At 38.7% G+C, this 6208-nt stretch overlaps 1 pseudogene; it reads right to left on the minus strand.

Moving 5' to 3' along the window:
• Positions 1-901: 901 nt before the first annotated feature.
• Positions 902-6208, minus strand: LOC145480469 (uncharacterized; annotated as a pseudogene).

A 6208-nucleotide genomic window follows, 5' to 3' on the forward strand; every position in this document is an offset into this window, starting at 1 on the left:
GGATTCCTAGTCCTTAGTGTCCAGGATGTTTTTTATTATTATTATTATTATTATTATTATTATTATTATTATTATTATTACCGTTATTATTATTATTATTATTACTAACAATATCTTTTTTATCTTTACAATACGTACAAATAATACTTACAATACATTAGAATACAACACAAGAAAAAAAGGATTCAGTTACATTCACAAGTGTGTCGAGGACGTTGAACCATTTTTCCAGAGGAGTAATCCTGAAAGATGTGCGTGCACTTTCCTTCTCTTAACTAATTCTGTTGGGTAGAGATCGGCTACAAGGTTAAAATTCGAAATGTGGTTAAAAGTGTTCATACCAACACAGTCGCGGTTACCACTGGTGATGGCCACGTCGCGTCTGTGCATCCATCATTCAAGAGGAAAGTTCAGTGAAAAACAGCAGCAAAATTAACAGCAGCAGCAGCAGCAGCAAGAACAACAACAACAACAACAACAATAAATACCGGCCCCTTACAGTAGAGCGCTCACTGGCATGCAGCCGATGCAGCCAATGTCATATTTAAGTTAGCGCAGAGTCATCACCTCTACAGCTGTTGCCAGGATACAAAATGTAACCCGAGATAAAAGCGTAAAGGTTGAATTGCTCTCACGCGTAATGTATTACTGGCTTTTGTATAAATAAAAGAAATTGACGATGTCTCTTGAATTCGAAACTACCTAAATGTAATGGATAACGCCAGAGTAGACTTACTTATACACACGTGCAAACAAAAACACACGCAGGTAACAAACAAGAGCAGAGGCGTAAATATGAAAGGAAGAATAGAAAACGACTCATTTCTTCTTGTGTCCATGCTTCCATTGTTACGCTGCCCCTGTACGTAAGCCGGAATATAACACCGAGTTGTACTTCGTTTTACAGTCGTTCCTTGGACGATGCAAACCTGTTTGTCTTATCATACATTTTAGGATGCTGTAATGGTTAATCAATATTAAAGTTAACTGAGGACGCTTCGTGAATAGCGATGCACATAATTATGGGTTATTGACAATGCGTGAGGTCAAGATGACCGGATGACATCCTTCCAACAAGGAATTGTCTTTAGCGTATGTATACTATCATTACCTCTGCGACTCCAACGTCATCTAAAAGCAAAAAAAGACACGTATTATAAATTACTTGATAAAAGCAAGCTTCGCGCACAACGAGAAATATACGTACTCCAACTATACTTTCCCTGGCCATGGGAGGCCAATGTATATTTGATTCTACCAATCAGTGGCTTATTTGTACACACGACCGAGGTCAAGACTTTGTTCTTCTTAACCGAGCTGGAGGTCTGCATGAGAGAATCTTGCCCGAGGTCGTAAGTACAGACCGAACGCAGTGAGGTCTGTACACACGACCAAGGTCAAGATTCTCCCATACAGACCGACTAAGCTCGGTTAATAAGATGTCTATTGTATGGCAAACAAGGACAATTTAATTCGTTTAATGTAACTAAATTGTAGGTAACTGACATTTTGCTTGCGAGCTGAACTTAATTCTGCCAAAGTTTGCTCGTCCTCTTAATTTACTTTTTTCGCATCAGGCTTTTTTGGCACTTCGATAAATAAATATCGTTAGAAGAAAATAGTCGAAGATTTTGCATTTTAGTTTGCAACCTTTTCGCTGCAAAACGTTAGCGGTCTAGATGCTGGTCTAGATGGAAAAATCGAGACCGCTTTCAATATCGATTTCAGCCAATCAAATTCGTGAATTGGGCAGATCCCTGTCCTGGTGAGACAGAGCCACATAATAAAATCCAATAACACGTTAAGAAGGTATAAACGTATTGCTCTTTAACGGCAAATATACTTCTTATTACATCTAAAGCTGGAGTATTTTTCATACCATATCGGCTCCACTTGACCATGTGGTCCAGTCTGCTGTATAAAATGCTAGCTTCAGGAAGACGCTTTTCCCAAGCGCAAGCGTTTACCGTGATCAGAAACCAGCCTAAGTCATCGGGACAGCCCGCGTAACGGTAGCTGATCTCAAACATACGGGCAGCATCATTGATGCTAAAGGCTTGTAAGTTTTCTGTAGTTTTTAAATCCGTCCATGGTGTTTCAACAAGATTGCTTTGTGAAAACCAGCTCAATTTGTTTGTTCCTAAAGCTTTGAACTTCAGAGAAGCGACTTCTGTTCCACCATTGTACAGCCCTACCTTGGCCTGCAATCAAGAATTTATAACATGAGACATGAAAGGAAAAATCAAAAACAAAAACAAAAACAAAAATAGAAACAGAAACAGAAACAGAAACAGAAACAGAAACAGAAACAGAAACAGAAACAGAAACAGAAACAGAAACAGAAACAGAAACAGAAACAGAAACAGAAACAGAAACAGAAACAGAAACAGAAACAGAAACAGAAACAGAAACAGAAACAGAAACAGAAACAGAAACAGAAACAGAAACAGAAACAGAAACAGAAACAGAAACAGAAACAGAAACAGAAACAGAAACAGAAACAGAAACAGAAACAGAAACAGAAACAGAAACAGAAACAGAAACAGAAACAGAAACAGAAACAGAAACAGAAACAGAAACAGAAACAGAAACAGAAACAGAAACAGAAACAGAAACAGAAACAGAAACAGAAACAGAAACAGAAACAGAAACAGAAACAGAAACAGAAACAGAAACAGAAACAGAAACAGAAACAGAAACAGAAACAGAAACAGAAACAGAAACAGAAACAGAAACAGAAACAGAAACAGAAACAGAAACAGAAACAGAAACAGAAACAGAAACAGAAACAGAAACAGAAACAGAAACAGAAACAGAAACAGAAACAGAAACAGAAACAGAAACAGAAACAGAAACAGAAACAGAAACAGAAACAGAAACAGAAACAGAAACAGAAACAGAAACAGAAACAAAAACAAAACAAAACAGCAACAACAACAAACAAACAAAAACAGCAACAACACTTTCGCATCTTCTAGGCTTACATGGATGACAACTTTACTTAAGTTTAACGTTTTAATGGCAGCAATTCTTGACAGAGTGCCTTACTGAAAGTGAATTTTAGATTATCGATTTTTTGTAACGCTTCGTATGATATCTGGATGGGCTTAAGCCTGTTCTTTTCACTACCACCTAATACCCAAGAACAATCATAGGCAACGGTAACGAGGACGTGCACAGCACAAGCATACAAGCACAAGCATAATCAGAACACAAATCTCTTTTCTTCTTGCGCTTGCACTTATGGTAATATCAAGTGAGACTGGGCTGCTGCAACTATTTAGCATAAGCATAAGCATAAGCATCGTCCGCCACCTTGTTTTACGCTATCGATGAAGTATGGCACCAAAATTAACGCAATTATCCATTTTATGCATGTGTATGTAATGTATTGTGGGCGTACTTATTAAGGTACCGTTATGCTTATACTTGCACTTATGATGTAGTACAAACCAGGCTTTAATTTATTATCACCTGGATCACAGAGAGAGGGAGAGAGCAAGCGAGTAGGACAGTATGGAATGATTCGGTAATTTTCAATTGTCATTTCTTTACTTTAAAAGAAAAGCTGATGTAAGAAAAAAGTGAGAAGAACTTTTGCTTCTGAAAGACAACTTAGTTTTAGATTTTTAATGGCGGAACTCCGGCGACCAGAAGGGCCTCCAAGCGGAACCCCATACCCATATAGGAAAGAAAGGGAAGCCCATGAATTGATTTTCTCATGGTCCTCATGACTAGAGGTATTGCTCGTGGGCGCGTACGCACGACGGCGACGGCGACGACGGAGTCGCGTAAGATGGCGGCCATACTCCAGCTGATAGGTGACAGAGACACGCACCCTTGCTTTATAGCGTCCTTCTTTGATATTGGACATACATGTTACGAAGGTTTCCGTTGACCAGGATCGCGTGACCAAATCGTGGGCTCAAGTTTAGAGCTCCTCAAGGTCGTGGTTTTTTTTTTTAAAGTTGACCGCTGACCAAGGAGGGCTATCTCGGGTACCCGAGACCATATAAATGGGGCCTTAATCGGGTTTTGAACAACGGCCCAGGAGCTCCGTTTTTAGGCTTGGCTAAACCTATCCTCATCTATATATTATTCAGTCTTTGCGTTCGACCAATTTGGCTATCTTTGGGCCAAATCGAATTCGTCTTTTTCGATTTTCTCGAATTTTAGTCCTTCTATTGTAAAAAGGAAGAGAAAAACAAAAATAGAATATATTCACTATATATTTATTTCGCGGCAAACATTTCACTTCAATGACATTCACTTATAATCTTTCCGCGACACTAGAAAGGGACACTAGAACCAATTCAAAACTCTATCAAAGATCCTGGGGAGAATATTTTGGAAAGAAAACAACTCACAAGGTATCGTCAGTAATTAAGAAAATAAGCTCGTTAATTTTCGTGAAATTGTAAACAAGAATTACAGGCTAAAGACCGTAGTTGTCGCTTGCGATGTGAACCATCATTTCACGTTTAAAGTATCGCTTGTTTATTGAATTATGTGTTAAGTCATGTTATGAATCTTAGAACACGATAACTTTGGATAAAAGGTTACTTGTGCAGCGTTTCATTGGGAACCCGTAACTTGACTCTAATCTGGAATCTAGTGGCGCGGTTGCAATGGTGACTGAAACACGATATTTCTGTTTAACGTCTCGCAAAAAAAAAAAAAGAAAGAAAAAAAGAAAAGAAAAAGAAAATGTAGTTAATTCTAGATTTTCTCGATTTATACCCTGTTTTCAGGATATTTCTGGTCCTATATTAAAACAAATGACTCTTTTTGCATCAGATTTAAAAATCAGAGTGATTCTAAAATTTTTTGGTGCGAAATTTTGTAAAAGTAATTTTAGTTTCCACGAGGGCAACAAAATCAAAAAAGACTCCAGGGAGCTCTCCATGCGCCCTTTCTGATGACATACGGTGAACTACACTGCTGTAAAAACTTGGCGAGATAGCAATAAGGAGTACAAGGTGGTCAATTTGGCTTTTACGCGTGACAAAAATGGTAAGCGTGACGTTCTCGTTACGGTTGTTATCGTTGACTGCCTAAGCTAGAGTGATTGGGTTACGAACCTGGAAGATCTCGAAATGGTGGAGGTCACCGCTATTGTGATCATGCTGCTGAAGAGACGCCTGCGTTAGGCAGATCATCTTTTTAGGATGGAAGACTACCCCCTTCCGCAAGTCACCGTGACAGAGGGGCACCAAGAAAGAGATAAAAGAACTCGTATCCTCCATCAAAAGTTTCAGAAGGTTTACCATGAAGAAGAGGAGAATAAGAAAGAGCAGGGAAAGAAAAAAAAAAATCGACGACGGACTAGACCTTTAACTGGCATGACTTCCAATGCACCCGCTGTGGCAGGGCATGCCTGCCTTACATCGGCCATGTCAGCAACGAATGTCTCTGCAGGAAACGTGGATAACCCCTTTTTCAATCTTTGTTTACGAAGCTGACAGAGACATTTTCCCCTTTTAATTTATTTATACGTTAATAGACCGTTGGCGAATCTCTTTCCGGTCTACTTACTTCTCGAGGGTTAAAGGTTTGCCAGTTTTGTACATTGCGGTTTTTGTAGTGTCCTTGGTACTTTGAAGTTGTGCCCAGTGCTGCATTGACATTTTCAGCAAGTGTGTCGGGTGAAGACCACAACTGGTCAATACTGGTTGGAGCAAGCCCACCAACTACCTTAAATATCATTGTCCAATCTATGTAACGTGGAAATAACACAACGCGCAGGCTTTATTAGTGGCAATTAAAATAACTGTTATTATTGCGAGATAGCAATGACTAGTATTAGCCTTTAAAGCTCATTAGTTGTTCATATTGGACAAGCGCTGAAGCAATTATTACTTTATAGAGGTGTTGAATATTGTGTTTTGGTTTCCAGGTAGTTAAAGGATCGAAAGGAAATCGAGCTATAAATTAACAAAAACTGGAGTTTGTTAGAAGTAAACCAGGCAAAACTGAACAGGTCTCAACGACATCAAATGGCTTTGTTAAACATTCCCATTTTACACAATTTGAGTTGCAATGTGCTTTCTTTTATAATCGTATGTTCCTAGAGCATTTTAAGGATTATAGTAAAGAAACAACTAAAAGTGATTGTATCTCAAATATGTAATAACAACATACTTCCTCCATCTGCTGCCCGGTCACAATACACAAGAAAAGGTTGCAAACCATGATCAATAATAGCATA

This window comes from Orbicella franksi, chromosome 3, assembly GCF_964199315.1.
Source record: "Orbicella franksi chromosome 3, jaOrbFran1.1, whole genome shotgun sequence".
NCBI classification, from domain to species: Eukaryota; Metazoa; Cnidaria; class Anthozoa; order Scleractinia; family Merulinidae; genus Orbicella; species Orbicella franksi.